The 19118-nt window shown below is 39.2% G+C and overlaps 1 long non-coding RNA gene across 1 annotated transcript; it reads left to right on the plus strand.

Moving 5' to 3' along the window:
• Positions 1-7684: 7684 nt before the first annotated feature.
• On the plus strand, positions 7685-8853 carry LOC142893546 (uncharacterized). Its single transcript, XR_012927720.1, has 3 exons — positions 7685-7877; positions 7994-8249; positions 8383-8853. It is a non-coding gene; the product is annotated as an uncharacterized LOC142893546 (long non-coding RNA).
• The last annotated feature ends 10265 nt before the right edge of the window (positions 8854-19118 follow it).

Below are 19118 nucleotides of genomic sequence, written 5' to 3' on the forward strand. Positions count from 1 at the left end.
TTTCAGGATTTTCTAAAATGCTTTACTATTTTTCTACGTTATATTAAAATATATTTTAAAGTAGAGGCTCCAGAAAGGCTCTTGGTAGGCTTTGGGTTTTCAGGCTCACTGTGCTATACATTTTGTATTAAAAAAAAAAAAAAAAAAAAATTACTTGTATTGTAAGAAAAATTTTAGGATGACTTGAAGCAAATTGTGAACATGTGTAAGGACAAAAATAGTGAAACATACACACAAAAACACATAAATGTATGATTGTATGTATGTAAAGGGAAGTAAAATAGTTCAACAGAGGCCAAAGGTCTGACCATAAAAGACATGTAATAACAAAGACTGTGTAGTTGTCATGGTCACCAGCTATCAGACTTATTCCCAGAACACCTTGCCGGGGGGGGCTCCCCGCCCAAGGGAGTCCTGGCCAAGAGGCAGCAAAACTTAAAAACTGAAAAAAAAAAAAAATATATATGTATAATAATAATAAGTTTGGTTTTAACTCCTCCTTCCTCTGCCCGCCCCCAAAACAAAAAGCAAAAGCAAAAAAAAAAAAACTAATGAAAAAAACCTGACTCAGTAAAGAGGTCAAATCTGAAAAGAGAAAACAGACAAAATACCGTTTCTGCTTGCAATATTCATTTCTGAGCACACAGCAAAAGCGGAGAGGCCACTGTTCTAAAATTAAGTAAATGTCTTTTTTGTGTCAAACCTTATGATAACTACACACTACACACGTTTGCCATTAATATAGTATTGGTAAATATTTTAGAAGTCACTTCTATATTATCATTTGTTATCATCATAACTCACAGTTCTTGTTGCTTGATTTGCACATTATGAGTTTACTGTTTGTTTGTTGTCTGTTTGGATTTGCTAACCCCAATACACAATTTACACAGTAAATACACAGACGTCGTTACAAATTAATTAATAAAACATTTCTAATGGGTAAAAGTCTACTCCTATTTCTTTTCTGAATTAACCTAATCTCTGAACAGTTCTATTTTACATTTACACAGAGGTGAGGTTAACCAAGGGGCCTAAAAATGAGAGGAAATCATTTAATTTCTGTTGATAATGATGCCTTTTCTTCTAAAATGGCTATTTTGTTTATACCGTTTTTTGAGTATTCTAGAAAAAGTCCCCCTTGTCCTGTTTGCTTCAAGTAATTTTCTGCTACTCAAATATGAAAACAGGGTCCTGGCGGAAATATGCTGCTGTGTCATTCTTTGCCGGATAGCCATTCTGCCTCGCCACCCTGAACTCTATTCAGATTTGTCAGTGACAAACGCTGCTGGATGGGCAGGGTCCGAGGTGGAAATAAATGTAGGTGACTTTGGACTTACAGTCAGCAGGTAGGGTATCTTTGTTGACATTCCTGGCGACAACAAGTTCATAAAACTGGCAGGGGGAAAAAAAATGTTGCTGGGAAACAGTGGCGATATCTTTAAATACACACACAAAGTGGCTGGCTGTCTCTTGAAGGCAAAAGGAATCAATCAACTATTCCTCAACACATCCTCCAATTAGCGGAATTGTTTTATCTACATATATAAATAACTCTTGGTATAAAGAACATTGCCATTTTTTATCTACAGGCTGGTCCGGCCCCTTTTTTCATTGATGGCCGTAATGACGTTGGTCCAATAAAAACGTCACTACAGATATGGTACATGGATTGGAACACGCCTTAAAGATATTATTTTATAGAGGGTGGTGATTGGGTCTTAGACTTTGAGACTGCCTGTTTATAGTTTAAACTCTGCTCTTACTCACAAAGGCTGTTCCTGCTTTTCTATTTTTATCCTGTTGACCCCATTGATCCTCTTGTAACCCTTTTGTTTCGTAGTTCAGCTGTGAGAAGGTTGGAATTCATGCCAATCACAACGCTCAAAGTGTTTTTACTTTAGCCATTTCATTTCTGAGTAATAGGAACACTTGGTTTTACTGGAACAGCCTCATGGGTGTTTGGGTGTTGTCAGAATAATCTTTTAGTGTTTCAGTGTTGAGCTTGTAAGGAAATGTTCTTTATGGCCGATGTCTCATAAATGCAACTGCACCCAAGGCTAACAATGAGTGTCACGCAGGGGGGGTGGGGGGTTAGATGTTTCACGCTGGACAAGTCGCCGGTTTGTCGCGGGGCCACACTGTGAGAGACACAATCACTCGCACTCATACCCGACAATTCAAAGTTCCCAAATTGCCTCATACACATGTTTTTGGACTGTGGAAGGAATCCGGAGAACCTTGACAGAACATGGAAACTGCAAACAGAAAAGCCCCAGGCCCAGGAATCGAACCCGTGACCTTCTTGCTGTGAGGCGACAGTGCCAACAGCCGCCCTCTTGTTATTATCTTTTTTTTCCTTTTTAGAACAAATGTTTCCATGATATTTAAATGCAAACTTACTATCTTAACTCCAGTCTTACCAGAAAGTTCGTCTCTGGTTTCTATCTGTCGGATCAATTGTTAAAAGCTATTAAACAGATGAAGGGTATTGAACTGAGCTTTGTTGTCTGGGATTGGACACGTGTTTCAGCACAGAAAGGCAGCCAGGAGAACCAACTAATGACACCTGTCCATGTGTTATAAAAATTAATACAAGGAAAATCAGATAGCAACAGTTATTGTGGCTGCCTCTGCATCACCTCACTTCCTGGTTGGCACGGCGCAGTCTCATGCGGTCCCTATAATCACGGAGGGGCTGCACGTGCATGCCGAAAAGAGTAGGCCAATAAAAGCATGTCATCCGTAGATGGCAGGAACATAACCCAGAGGGGGACACCCTCCTGGCCCCGGCTGCAGCCCCAAGATCCTGTCCATGAAAATAGGAACAAGACCAGAGAGAAAGGGCTGCCTCGGCTGAGTCTAACAGCCACTTGGAATGTGCTCGAATTTACACTGAGAATGCAAACGCAGCTCTCATTGTGTCCCCTCCATTTTTCCAGCCCCCTGAGTCAAACTTCACTAGCCACTAGCATGGATGCAATATCAATAAAACATTTTCAAAATGCTAATTGTTCTGGACCTCAGCACGATACTGCAAAATCCGGACAAGTGAGAAAAGGGTCGTGAGGGCGTTGAGGGGGTGGATGCTGGAGTCTATCCTAGCTGTGGGTCTGTAAACCCAAGCTGGGGTTATAGACCCTTGACAAGTGGCTGCTTACTCATAGGGCCACATGGAACAACACGCAAGCATTTGAAATCAAACTCACAACCTGAGGATTTCTTTGGACTTTGGGAGGAAGTGGGAGAATCTGCAGACGCAGGGAGAATATGCAAACTGCACAGAGAAATTGCCCAGGCTGGGAGTTTGAACCTGCGACTGTGCTAAGCACTGCATGTTGTGTCAGCCCAGACCTTCTGTTAAGAGACAGGAGGGGGATGTCCTGATGCCCTCCTGCCCTGGACTGGACTGCCTGGCCAACGGTGGGATCTGGGCTGGCCTAGGAGGCCATTAACTGTTATCATTGTAATCACATACATATATGCTATGCTAATTTTGTTGGTCTGGAACCAAGATGCTGCTCGCTTTCTTGTGTGTTTGGGGTTGTTATCTTGTTGAAACACCCATTTCAAGGGCATTCCCTCTTCAGCATAAGGCAGCATGACCTCTTCAAGTATATTGACATATCAAATTGATCCATGATCCCTGGTATGTGATAAATAGGCCCGACACCATAGTAAGAGAAACAGCCCCATATCATGATGCTTGCACCACCATGCTTCACGGTCTGGGTTTGGGTGTTGTCTGACAAACTGTCTGCGGGCCTTGGACCCAAAAAGAACAATCTTACTTTCATCAGTCCACAAAGTGTTTCTCCATTTCTCTTTAGACCAGTTGATATGTTCTTTGGCAAATTGTATCCTCTGCAGCATGTGTCTTTTGCGGGGATTTCTTGCCGATAGATTAGCCTCACACAAGCGTCTTCTAATTGTCTGTTGAGTACTCACAGGTAACTTCAGACCGTCTCTGATCTCCCTGGAGCTGATCATTGGCTGAGTCTTTGCCATTCTGGCTATTGTTAGATCCATACGAATGGTAGTCTTCCGTTTTCTTCCATGTCTCTCTGACTTGGCTTTCCATTTTAAAGGATTGGAGATCATTTTAGCTGAGCAGCCATTATCATTTTCTGCATTTCTTTATATGTTACCCCCTCTCCAATCAACGTTTTAATGAAAGCACGCCGTTCTTCTGAAAAATGTCTCGCACTACCCGTCTTTCTCAGGTTTTCAGAGAGAATTGCATGTACAACATGTGCTGGCTTCATCCCTAAATGAGGGCCACCTGGATGACACCTGTTTCTTCACATAATGAATGACCTCACTGATTGAACTCCACACTGCTTTGATTTTGAACATGCCCCTTTCACTCAGGACCATTCATATCATCAATGTTGGGTTTGTTGGTTTCTCTGACTCTGCTACACCTACTGGTAAATTATTTGCCATGTAATAATGATTTATACTATACATACAGAGATTGATCTGGTTAGTCATGTTGGACTGTTAATTTTGAACACAACTGGGCAATAGTCCGAGAATGGCCTTGATAAAAATGTACCAATGACACATTTTCCTTGTGGATCAAGGGGGCCATCCCACTTGAGAATACAAATCACAGTGATGAGCGATGGGTCTGCAGTTAGTCATGAACCTCAGAGCAGCATGATAAACAATGTCAATTTCTCAAAGACATTTATCTGTGGCATTCATATACAACAAGTCTCCATAATCTAAAAGTGATAGAAATGTTGCAGTAACAAGCCGTTTTGAAAGAAAAAGCTCACTTTGTTACTGCGCATAGAATACCCAGACCTAATCGACCAACGATTGTGTATGTTCTCATCTCATCCAATTACTGGTTAATATCACACAATAGAATAAAATAAGAAAAGAAAATAAGAAAAAAAGAAAAACAATGACAAAAGGCATGGTTTTAGTTCCTAACAGCAGTGCAGAAAAAAGGTGCGGCACTGAGCTGTGTCTCGTGGCGAGGACATGTACTTTGGCACCTAGAGCCGAGAGCCACCCAGGGGGCGTGGCTAATGACACCCCAGCATTGAAGCATTGATAAAGCTCTGTGGCTGTGGTCACTAGTGCCACATTGACTCATTGAATTGCAGCGGTCCTGGAGTTTTTATTCTGATTTTGTCACAATGGCCAAAATCCTCTATCTCCTTCTTGGCATTTGGCTGATTGCGGCCTGTCATGGTGAGTCTCTTAACTTTCATCGACCCCAATTCAAAAAAATATAAATGCTGAGATCTTTTGATCTTATTTTTTCATTTGTGTCATTCTTTTCCCTTCTCCACTTGAGTATATCAAAACCGCCCAGTTGAAAATGGAGAGCTGATAAATTAGTGAGAATAGGGAAAAAAAATGATAGAACTATAATAACATACTCTTGACAACATTTTACTTTTTAAAAGTCTTGTTTCATTGTTTGTGTTTGTACTGAAAACTAGATAGTAATTTTTTAACTCCTCTTTGGTGTGGCAAGAACCTTGAGCTTTGGCTAGAGTCAAGTCATATCCATCACAAAGATCTTTATTGTGTTTCTTTAATTGAGGCCACCCTGTTCTACTGAACGTAATAAAGTGTCATAACGTCATAAAGTGCATCCAGAAAGTATTCACAGCGCTTCACATTATGTTATTTTCACAGCCTTATTTGAAATTGGTTTTAATTGATTCGTTTCCGCAAAATTGGACACACAACACCCCATGGTGACAACCTAAAAAAAAAAAGTGTTTTTTTTGTTTGTTTTTTTCAAATTTATTCAAAATAAAAATAAAAAACTGAATGCACATTAGTATTCTAATGTACATTCTAAATATTTGCTCAGTTCTGATTGACTTTAGCAGCAATTACAGCCTCAAGTCTTTTTTGGATATGATGCCACAAGCTTGGTGCACCCATTTTAGGACAATTTGGCCCATTCCTCTTTGCAGTACCTCTCAATTTCCTTCAGATTGTTTAGATTAAATGTTCAATGGGATTTACGTCTTGGCTCTGTCACAGCCCCTTCTGGACACAATCTTGTCTGTGTGCTGAATGACATTCCAATCTGAGGTCAAGAGCACTCTGGAGCAGGTTTTCATCCAGGAAGTCTCTGTACATTGCCAGAGACCAGAGAATTTAGTTTGTTCATTCATAATTGCCATTGGTGTTCACATATTACGGTGTGTAAACTGGACTTTGAACGTAGCATGTGAACATTTATTCATAATGTTTGCGAAAGTGTCATATCTCAGTGCTATGACAGACTGCTGACTGCTCTCTCTTTCTCTCTCTCTATATACATATGTATATATATGTATATATATATATATACATATAAATATATATATACATACATATATATATATCTCGCTCTCTGTCTCTCTCATGTTGTGTCCTCTATTCGTGACTGAGGTATTCGTGACTGAGGACACCTCAGCTGGTTTCTCTGCGGAGGAGCAGCGGTTCTACTCCAAGCTCCTCGCAGATGACCAAACTCCTCATCCTATCATTAGGGGAGAGGCCAGGCACCCTATGAAGGAAACGAATTTGGGCCGCTGGTATCTGCAACCTTATTCTTTCGGTTATAACCCAGTGCTCATGACCATGGGTGAGAGTCGGGGGGGGTAGATTGACTGGTAAATCCCTCTTTGCCGCAACGGACTGGTTCAGTGTCACTGCTTATCCGTCTCCCACTTTATTCGACCCAAACTCGTCAATACTTGTTATCCACCCTTTTCTGGCTGAGAACCATGGCCTCACATTGGTAAAAGTGGTCAAAGTGATGTAATATTTCCTCATAAACTGAAACCATCAAAAGAAATTGTGAATGAGAGGGGATAGAGTGGATCATGAAAAATTTCCTCCTTTTGGATGACAGATGGAGTTTCCAGTGAAGGAACGCCATTGCACGCATATGAGACCAGTACGACACTGACTCCGCCTACAAAAGAGACCAGTACGACACTGTCTCCGCCCACATATGAGACCAGTACGACACAGCCTACGCCTACAAATGAGACCAGTACGACACTGACTCCGCCTACAAAAGAGACCAGTACGACACTGTCTCCGCCCACATATGAGACCAGTACGACACAGCCTACGCCTACAAATGAGACCAGTACGACACTGACTCCGCCTACAAAAGAGACCAGTACGACACTGTCTCCGCCCACATATGAGACCAGTACGACACAGCCTACGCCTACAAATGAGACCAGTACGACACAGCCTACGCCTACAAATGAGACCAGTACGACACTGACTCCGCCCACAAATGAGACCAGTACGACACTGTCTCCGCCCACAAATGAGACCAGTACGACACTGACTCCGCCCACAAATGAGACCAGTACGACACTGACTCCGCCCACAAATGAGACCAGTACGACACTGACTCCGCCCACAAATGAGACCAGTACGACACTGTCTCCGCCCACAAATGAGACCAGTACGACAGGGCCTTTGACTCCAACGCCAGATGGAACCAGCGCAACAGGGTCAACAACACCTCCCGGTGGGTCTTCACATCTCTAAAATCGTTTTAAATGTAGCAATACATTGTTTGTCATATTAAAATTATAATGTCTTGTTTTGCATTGCTGTCCAAGGTTAATATTTGTTTTCTGGTTTCCACTTGATCTCACATCTATCTTACACCGGCTGTGATGTGTGGGTCTTCACAAGCACAGCAGCATTCATATAAATGTTTATTATTAGTGAATAAAACTACAAAGACTATTTATTTTCAATCTTTTTACATTTTTCATCAAATTGTGATTTTCCACAGACTGGAGGCTGATACTGGTGATTGTTGGCTCTGTGTTAGGCGCATTGCTTCTACTCACTTTAGTTCTGCTCCTTGTGGTGGCACTCAAGTGAGTTCCTCAATTCCTCTCAGGTTAACATCAGTCAGTAATTCATGTAACGACACATAGCAGGGCAATTTCATGAAAGAAAATTACATCATGCTTAATTTCTCAAATCTTCTTAGATCCTCAAAGAAGAAAACCAAAGCGGAAACTTCAGGCATTGGAATGTCTTATGCTAACAGCTCTTTTGACAAGGCACCTCTGGTCAACAAATACAACGCAAATGTCCAAGCGGCCTCAAGGGAAGGGTCGCTCTCCGCTTTCACCAATAATGGAGCGCCAAGGATCCCACGAGCCACACCTGTCACCAGGATGGACAACCTGGAGATGAGTTCAGGCGCCGGCCGCAGAAACGAGGGTCTGGCAGGGCGGAACGCTGTGAGTATTGTATGTGTGCAGTGTATCAGCAAGGAAATCTGAGGAAATTGAGGAGAATGGCAGACTAATGAGCATGTACATAGATTGTGATGGGAAAATAAATAAATAAATAAATCTCTTTTCCCTGCTGCAGATCTATGATGACGAGATAGCCCCATACTCCGACTCCCGGTCACAGAGTAACAATCCGTACACTTCCGCAGTCCAAGGCCGCGGCAACCCATACTACAATGAAGACAACAGAAGGCGATTTTAGCCAATAAGGAATGACGAATGTGTGTCTGGCAGCAATATTTTCCCAGGAAACACCAATACTTGCTAAAATAGTAAAATGTTCTTTTTCATTTCAAAGAACAAAACTTCCAAGTAAGTCAATCAATTTAAAACTAGAAATCAAGTTACAGGTTACGGGTTTAGTTGGGACTGTTTGAGTTTATAATTGGTCCAAATAAAACAATGTAGCGTGTCCATTATTTGGATGTAAACTGTGTAAAATGTTGTTGTAATCATAGTGTGACAGATCCACTGCAAGTGGGTTCATTTTATACTCTTTATTTTGTGATATTTACCTCTTGATAGAAATAAATAAAGAATTATATAATAATACCCTTATGAATTGTATTTGTTTTTGTGTCATAAAGTTGTAGTTCGAGAGTGGAAGTATCAAGTGCATGCACACAAGATAATCAGCCTAGATTTTTTTCTTGTTCTTTATTTTTTTAAATGTATATATTTATATAATTATTATATATATATATATATATATATATATATATATATATATATATATGTATATATATATATATATATATATATATATATATATATATATATATATATACATATATTATATAATTATTTTCCATGAAATAAACCAATTTTTTTCTGTCTTGCTCTCAATTATATCTGCCCTGTATTAATATGCCCTCTATAATAATGTCAAGATAAATAATCTACAAGTTTCTTTTCTAATATTTTTATTTTTTTTCATGTTTAGTTATTCATATTATTGTCATTATACTCATACTTTTATTTGATCCATTTTAGAAATTTGGGGGTTGACTAAAAATATTTTTTTCCATTTTACCCAATGAAACTTGATCTGTACCATTCTCCAGGATCTATTCTGTATATCTTAAACTAAAAAAAATAAGTCAAGTCGTCAGCTTAGTACCCCATGGTGACATGGATGAAAAAAATAACAAACGCGTGGCCACGCATTACTATATCGTGCCCACAATATATTCAATTTGTGCAGGTGGCACAAATTGTCTAAACGCAGCTTCCAGTTTTGGAGTGATCGTAGAGTGGAGTTGACTTTAACAGTGGAAAATTCAGTGAGATTTTACTACAGTTTCTCAATAAAGCAAGGTCAAAGTTTTGGCTGCGAGAGTTGGTGTTCATTTATTTAAAAAAAAAATAGACGAATAGATAAATACAATAGGCCAGTGTTCATTCAAGGCGTATGGGTTGGTCTCGCACGTTTCTGCCACTGTGAGCGCCAGTGTTCTGTTGATTTCTGTGCTTTGTTGACAGCTTTTTTTTTTTTTTCCAGACATACCTTGATGTGTCACGTTCGGGCACATGGTCAGTGGAGTTTGAAAGATGAAGAATAGAAAGAGGGCTTATTTTAGCTTTACCCGAGCCTTTATTGTTACCCTTATTTGCACTGAATTGGAAATATTTTAGAAAATTACACTTAATTGCAAGGCTTTAGAGAACAGTTACCTATTGTAGACTTAACATGTAAGGACATAATTACATGATTTTAAAATAATAGGTTGTGTTCTAAAGTGGTCGCTGAGGTGTAGATCTTCAGGGCTGAAAGCGAGTGCCACTCTGGGCCTGCTGTCGGTGATTGGAGAGTTCTGCACATAACATTCTCTGACGAGTGGAGGATATAAAAAGTAAATGATGGACTTTGCTCGTCTTTTTTTTATTTTATTATTTTTTTTATTATTTCCTCATCCTCAAAGCATTATAAAAATTAATGTTACCTAAGATGAGACCTTTGAAAACAAGGATGGAAAAAGCCATGGCTGTAAAGAGGTGCATTTACCTGTTCATGTACATTAATGTGCTTTATCACTAATCAAAATTAATAAAATAAAACCCAATTAAGAAAAAATCGGAACACTGCACAATAGTGTTGTATCATCCGCGAACGATTTGTTCGAAAGAACAAAGTCCTCGAGTGAACGGACTGAACGGGATCACTTCCTGAACTGATTTGTTCCTCTCTCAGTTCAGTGAGTGTGCAGGTTGAGGCTGGAACAGCGTGACTCTGCACCTGTGCTGCAGGCATGTGACAGAGGCGTGACCATGCGGCGAGTACGTGACAGCGATTCGTCCATGAATGATTCACAAACAAATGAAACATGGCCATGCTGCGGGCCGGTGAGTGAGAACTTCTTAACAAACGAGGAAGTCACGCAGACAGTCAATGCTTCATTCACTGAAGCAGCACGTCACGCTTCTTTCGCAGTGGCTGAGTGAGAATGGCTAACCACACTTTTAATGCTGGAGCACTTCCGCCATTAATTTGGATTTATGAGCCATATTTTTGCTGCACTTTGCAAAGAATGACCAGTCAATTTTATGAAACAACAATTCATTGAGTGATTCTGTAAAACTCTCATTATAAATTAAACAGATTTTAAATTAGACAAATACTATAATATCAACAAACTGAAAATTCAATGCATTTCTTGCAAATAACCTACATTTATATTTTACAACTTGGTCTTGAGTGTTGTTTCGTAAACAATGTTTACACTTCTGAGGGTAAATGCCACCTTTTCAGGACTCAACCATTGTCAAGGGAAGGGTGTATGTATTAGGACTGGGCAGTATGGATGAAAAGTCATATCCCGATATATTTAGGCTGAATATCAATATACGATATATATCCCGATATTTTTTCCACAAAGTGAGAGAAAAGGTTCGGCAATGGTCAAATCAAATATGGCCACCATTGGCTATGGTGAAGAAGCCAATGGTTATTTCCAAATATTTATACACATATTGTACTTTATTTAGGACTAATTATGGTATGTGGAAATAATTTCTGCCATTTATATGACTATAATGGGTAATGCTGACCTTGATTGTCATGGTCAAGGTCATTTTCATCCTATGAATAATCTACATACATACAACACTATTTTTACACTCTGCCCTTGTATTGTGTTTTTGTTTTTTGACAGAGTTCACAGAAAATTTACAGGACAAGGTTTGTTGTTGTTATTTTAACCAGGATTGTTAAAAAAAATAAATAAATCCACAGTTTCTAAAGTTTACCCGTTTTGTCCCACTGTTGAGCATTGCACATATTGAGCAGCATGGAGCATTCAAAACTACCCAGCTCTAAACGTTTGATTTTGGTTGCTTCAGTGGCAGATCAGGAGGCAATGCATCATCTGTGAAGAGGGTAACAAATTGCCTTTAACAAATGAAAAGACAGGACATGAGAGAGTCAAGCTACGAAGAATCATATCAAAATTCTGCCGTTGAAGAATTGGGACATCATGAGATAGGTTGACATCAAGTTGAGAAAAGTGTTCCAAACAGTGGTTTTGGTCTGCAAGACAGCTTGTGTGAATGGACTGAGTTAAAAGCATTATGGGAGACAATGATGATGCCAGCACCTCTTCTTGCATTCTTAGCGGTAAATATTGAATTCGTAGAATTAGACTTAACACATCTGTTCTTGATTTCTGATAATGACCAAGCTATGGCCAAGGTCTTCAGAATAGGAAAATGACCATGAACCTTTAAGGGGAAAGAAACACACTCTATAATCATAATAATATCAGAACATAATGCCAGACACCATAACTGTTACGGCTGCCGTCTTTGCCGTATGTATGTTGGTTCGTGTGTGTGTATGTGTGTGTCTCCCAACTCCGTTTGCCAGGTGGTTCCCCGACCAACAGCGGCATCAGCGTCATCAACTGGGGAGTTTCTGCCTCCGCCCACCGTGATTTGCTGATTGCCGCCACCTGCGCAATTGGGAGTCACCACTGATAAAAGCGTCCGTGTTCCGGAAATTGGGGGCACAGTCTGATTGTGGCTGTTAGCGCCGTACCCTGTCTGGGGCGCAGTCTGAGGGTGGCTGTTAGCCCGCGTGTTTGTTTAGATTTAACGTTCGATACGTGCAGCACTCGTCCCCTGTTAGTTTGCACGTGCAGCACTCGCTACCCTGTTTGTTTCTACGTGCAGCACTCGTTACCCTATTCGACTCCCGTGTTTGTACTAGGTAGCACTCGGCACTCGTACCCTTACCCTTTTTGATTCCCGTGTTTGAGTCTGTGCTAGTTACGTGCAGCACTCGGCACTCGTACCCTTGCCCTATTCGATTCCCGTGTGTGTGTTACCTATGTGCAGCACTCGTACCCTTACCCTGTTTTGACCCTCGTGTTTATGTATTTGTGTGTTAGGATTTTGGGGCTCTAGGTTTAGTTTTGGGTTTTCTTTGGGGTTTAGTTTCCCCATGTTTTCTGTAACCTTTTCTGTTTAGGTTTATGGGTGGCGTCCCTTTTTCGGGACGGTTGTGTCTGTCTCAATCAGTATAATTTGTTTATATTAAGTTATTGATTTGGCGCCACCCGCTGCCCTTTGTCTGTTGTTGTTGTGTGTTGTAATTATTCTTTGTTAAAACCATTAAAAACCTCTTAATTTTGAAACCTGTTCATAGAACTTGTTTGGTGGTCCCATTTTTGATATTAACCATTTTCCCCTACACAAAGTGGTTTGTCTATCTAAAATCTAAATTGAGATATTACATGTGTCTACACATCCAGAAACGAAAAATTGGATTTTCACCACAGCCGATGGCGGCCATGCTTGATTTGACCATTGCATGATTTGTGGCACTATGGTGGATGAGCACCTCAGTTTTCATTTCTATCGACCCTAACTAACTCAGTTCAAGTGAGAAATTCTCCCAAAACCTGATTGTGAAAGGGTTGACAGGCCAGGTACTGGATTATGATCAGGATACATGGCATCTCCTTCCACAGTTATGCTGATGATATGCAGCTCAGTGTGGCCATGTCTCCTGATGGCACTAGAGCTATAGACTCACTTTTCTAAATTTCTTTTCAGATATCAAGGTCTTGGTTTTGAAGAATTCCAGGACAAGAGACAAGTCTTAGCGTTTGGTTCAAAAGCTCAGAAGGAGAAACTGGCCTCTAAACTAAACACACTTGGACTTATGTCAAGTCAAGAGGCAAGAAACCTAGGGAGTGACATTTATCTCTGATTTTAATATTAAGCCACACATTCTCTGAAACAAAAACACCATTTTATAATTTAAATAATAGTTCAAAACAACACTGAGGGAATAATGCACAATTATATTACTAGCAGGCTAGACGGCAGTAATGTTTTCCTTTCTGGTTCCACTTCTCACTCAGACGAGAAGGAGAGCACACATTCTAAATAGTTTTAAATCCTTAAACTAGCTGCTTGTTAGTTTTAGTTTTAGCATTGATTTCAAATTGTGTTTTTATTATTATTTTTAAAGCACACCGTGGACTCGCAACAGACTATCAGAAATGCTTTTATTTTATCAACAAGAAAGACCTCTCATATCCCCTGGTTCCTTCCTTTTCACTGTCTCACAGAGTTGAACAAAAACATCTGTCAATGCTGCTGTCAACTACTCTGCTCAAAACAGTGGAGCAGCCTGCCAGTGGATCAGAGAGAATAAACATTGATACTTTCAAAAATAGGCTAAAAACTAATTTCCTCAATCTGGCTTTTGTGTTACAGTCTTGTGATTATTTCACTCTATTCGACAGTTTTATAGATATTTGATTTAATAGAAAGGCAATAAAGACGGGCGTGGCTGTAGTTCCAAATTGCAGGGCCGAAAAAGGAGTGGAACTGAGGTGTGTCTGCTGGCCGGACATCTTCCTTGTCACGTAAAGCCCCACCGGGGGAGTGGCTCCTGCACCACCAGCACTGATAAAGCTTTGTGTTTCTGGTCATCAGTATTTCATTGACTTGCAGCTGTCTTTGGATTTTGTCACCAATGGCTAAAATCCTCCATCTGTTCCTTGGAATTTGGCTGACTGCGGGTGGTTTTGGTGAGTCCCCCAACTCTCATTAGCCACAGTTAAAAAAAAAATAAAATAAAAATAAAAAGAATGCATATGTTCAGATCTTTTGATTTTAAGATGATCTTGAATAACTGTATTCTTAGCTTGAGTATATCTATACCCTCTAGTTGAAAATGGAGAGCTGATAAATGGGGGAGAATATAAAGATTTGAGCGGGGGGGAAATCTGTCTTAATAAACCATATTTGAAGACAGAACTATGATAATACACTCTTAAAAGCTTTTTAATTGTTAAATGTCCTGGTTTTTCTTTTTATGTGTACTGAAAATTACTTTTTGTTTTTTGGTGTTTGTTTTTTTTTATTCTTCTTTGGTGTGGCAAGAACCTTGAACTTGTGTGACTTTAATCACACAGATCTTGATTGTGTTTCTCCCTAATTTCTGTTTATCACTGAAACCGCCCTGTTTGACAAAACATATTGCATTGTTAAGAATAGAGTGATGTAATGCATCCATAAAGTACTCACAGTGCTTCACCCTTCCCACATTTTATTCCAAAATGCTACAAAATTAATTTCCCCCCTCCAAAACTTTCCACGCAAGACCCTATAATGACAATGTTAAAAAAAAGTTTTTTTTTCTATATTTTTCTAAATCTAGTGTCTTAGGTGGGAAGCAAACCAACATAAAGAAATAATTTCTTTTATGATCTTTTGTATTAATGTTTCTATAAATAACGTGAACATCTTACATATGGATTTTGTTTAATGAAGTTGAATGAAACAAAACATAACCCCTGTCATGAAACGAAAAACAAACATATTAGTGAGGTGTTTAGAACAGTTTTCTTTTTAAATATAAACCCAAAGAACTACAAGGAAGAATGAAAACTATTTCTCTCCTAAGCTGAATCAAGCACCTTATGCGATCTGCTCCAAAATTCAAAGCTAATATTTGCGCCAGTGTGTCATGTCTGGCTAATGGCGATGTGAGTGCAGTCCGAGTGCGACCACCACCTGTCGGTGTGTGCTGCAGCTGTGAAGGCCGTTGCATTAACGCCGCTCCTTTTTTTGTCATAAACAAAAAAAACTGCAGTTGGAGCAGTTATTCTTGAATCTTGGGGACCTCAAAGTGGTGGCTGTTTGGCCGCCTAATGAGGACCACTGGTGTAGATGGTTGCTTAAACCAGGGGTTCCCAAACTTTTCCAGCTGTAACTTTTAGCTGGGAACCCCCTTTCCAGACCAACAGACTATCCTACAAAAGATGGAAAGACACATCAACTTTGAGAATGTTATGTACTATTCAATAATTTAAATTGTGTTTAAGAACAGGATCAACTAAGATGTTAATAATCATGGCCAATTTTTAGTATGGCTGCAAGCCATACTTAAGGTATGCTGCTCCATATTTTCGTACTTTAGATGGCCAATTGTGTGTCTTCCACAGTTGTTTTTTACTTGCAGGCAATCATATGATATATTGTTATAGATCATATATGATAAAAAAAAATTTAACAATAATTTGATTTGTTAATAATAATTAAAGGATAAGTTGTTTCTATTACGTATTTTTTTAATGTTCTCTTCAATTTTCTGCAGCCTCCACTTTGAAAATAACTGGCTTAAACCATTACTTTGTGAATTTGACAAAATAAACACAGCTAACTTAAGCAGGATTCTACAGTGGCAAGTGCAAAATACACGCAAAAACAGAAAACAATCGCAAATCACAAAACACAACATATTTTTTTCTGATTTGCGATTGTTTTCTCTTTTGCGAGTGTTTTGCTTCCCGGTTGTGTTTCTGGTTGATGTGTTGTCTTTTCTGATTTGCGGTTGTTTTCTCTTTTGCGTGTGTTTTGCACTTCCCGACCACCGTAGGATTCAGTGTCAAAACAGCGCTACAGCTTGAGGATCTGACTATGCATGATTAGAAAGTCCAAAGTGCTTGTGATTAAAATGCAAAAAAAAAATGAGTGCCTTATGCCGTGTATTGAATCTCATCGTGATTACCCATATCAAATTAATCAGTGATAGGACCTCACTAAACCATCTTATCACTTTTAACGATGGGCAATGTTATGCCCTTCGCTATGCATGGCCTGCGCTTGACCTGCGATAAATGATGTAAATTTGTCATTCATCGAAAAAAATTGAAATCCCGTCACGAGTGGAGTGCAGGCAGCAGGCGGGAGATGGTGCAGGCAAGCAGGACTCCAGCAGGGAGCCCCGGAAAAGGGTGGGAAGAAAGTTGGCAGATGCTGATCCCATATGCAGGGCAAAAGAGAGCGGGAGTGATAGAGAGAATGAGAGAGAGAATAAAGTGTTTTAGTTATTTTTGTTTTCATCTTTTTATGTTGCATGACTCGTTTTTGTCAACATTAAAAGTACAGTTTTTTAATAATTGAAATGTCATATTTTGGTGATCAAAATTCACCCACCATTCAGCAATACATACTTGTTTGCACCAAAGCGTTTTCAGTTGCCTGTTTTTCTTCTTGTCATGGATAATATATCCATGTATATACATAAATATACACATATGTATATATATATATATGTATATATACATATATATATATATATATATATATATATATATATATATATATACATATATATATATACATATGTACATATATATTATTATTATTATTATTATTATTATTATCATATATTTTTTTTTCTTTTTTCCCCACCTCCATACATGACGCCTGGCATTCACACCAAAGAGTTCAGTCTTTGTCCCAGCGGACCAGAGAATTTAGTTTCTTCAGCTAAACAACACAGACAGGACACATGTTGTGTATGTGTGATATGGTTGGGTAATGTCTTTTGCAAACATTCATAAAGTTTGGAAAAGGGCCGATGTCATCTCACAATGTTCTGAAAGGCGCCTGTGAGGTTTCTCTCACATGTACATTGTTCAATCCTGCTCTGTTGGAGTTTACCACACTTAACCAAGAGAGTATTTGTGATTAAGGCTGCCATTCTTTTTTTTCTTTCTTTCTTTTTTTTTTGTTAACAAAATTGAGGTTTAAAGGTTTAATGGACCAATTTGATCAAAGGTTTTCAGAAAATATGAAAGTTTACATCATAACCGTGATTACTATGATGATTATTGATGATGTTTTAATCAGGGTTTTAATATGCAAAGTGGTATCTATCCTAATGAACATCTGATGCCTTGAAAATATTATGAATCAAAGGATATTGTGGCTCATCAAAGGTTTCCTTATTTTGGATTACAGATGGAGCTTCCGGTGAAACATTAACTGCAAAAGAGTCTCCACCAATGTGTGTGACCAACACTACCGTGCCTCCAGCATCAACTTCTGAGCCAAAACCAGCCAGTGGGTCTGCACATTTAAACAAAACAGAATTCAGTAATTTTAATCTTATTTCAGACGGGATCACTTTGTCAAAATGAGCATTTATTTGCACAGTTTGCACAAGTTACATTTGGCGGTTCAGGTACCATGTGCTCTTCCACACGCTTGCGAGCCGCAGGGAGCCCAGCAGCAGCAATAACAAACCCGACCCTGCAGAACCAGAACAACATAAGAATAACATGGTACAGGATAAATAGCGTGATGGAGGAGCTGGGGAGGAGGTGGGTTGCATGTTAGCTGGCAAAGGGAGCAGAGAAAGAGGCTGAGTTTGGGCGGCTTTAAAAAGGGCGCTCTTAGAGAAGTTGTCCAATGAGAACCTGTGAGGAAGTCAGGTGACCTTCAGAGGTTTCTGGCATCTGCTCGCAGCATGGCCTAATTAGCGCTTGACGAAGTGACCTGCCAGAACTAACGCTATGCTCCATGAATACATTGCTTGTCATATTGAAATCAAGACTCCTTGTTTTGCATTGCTGTCAAAGACCCCTGCGACCCAGACCTGTGTGGCCAAGGAAGCACCTGTCAGCCTCAAACTGATCAAGCGTTTGTATGCTTGTGCGTGGCTGGTGATTACTACAATTATGAACGCAAGCAATGTGACACAGGTAAGTCTTCATTTGCTGCCATCTATATTTGGGGTGAAGTAAATTAATCCTGGGATCTAGTATTTTCTAAGTAAGTACAGGAAACTTTTGTTTAGTGCTGTTATTTCCAAAAATACAATTTGCTTCAGTGATTATATTCATTCTGTTTTCATTTTGTAGCCAAAGTTTTCCGTGAAACCATTGGCTTCCCAGATGTGACTTACAGTGATAGTATGGCCGACACGTCGTCACAAGAATTTAAAAACACTGCAAAAAAAATTATTCAACACGTAAGAAAAGATCCCTTCCCCTTCACTCTGTGGTTTATATGTCAGTGAAAAGATGTGATAGTCAGTCATTTTAGTCTAACATGATCTGACTGTTGATGCAGCAGCAACAGTGGCGGGTTGTGCATTTCATACCTAGGCTTTCAGTGATGTCATGTTTAGTCCTCCTTAATTAATACAATCCACCCAGAATCACACTTAACATCACCTGAATTTTAGCCAGTTGAGCAACACTTCAGAGCATTTAAAATCAACAAGCTCACATTCATACTTAAGGGTGGGAAACTAAGATCACAAATTATTATTATCATTATTATTATTATTATTATTATTATTATTATTATTATTATTAATAATAATATTATTATTATTGTTTAATTATTGTCAAAACGTAGAGACAAAATTAAAGTTTAAGTCCACCAAAAGTACGATATATGAGTGTAAACAAGTTTGTCCAATAATCTGTGCATTGTCGTTGATTTATGTAAAACAACAATGAAACAAACTATTAATATAACAATTTATTTGCATTTGTTTTTGAGATG

Source organism: Nelusetta ayraudi, unplaced genomic scaffold (genome assembly GCF_046127955.1).
Source record: "Nelusetta ayraudi isolate G7.1 ecotype Tasmania unplaced genomic scaffold, CSIRO-AGI_Nayr_v1 ptg000042l, whole genome shotgun sequence".
NCBI classification, from domain to species: Eukaryota; Metazoa; Chordata; class Actinopteri; order Tetraodontiformes; family Monacanthidae; genus Nelusetta; species Nelusetta ayraudi.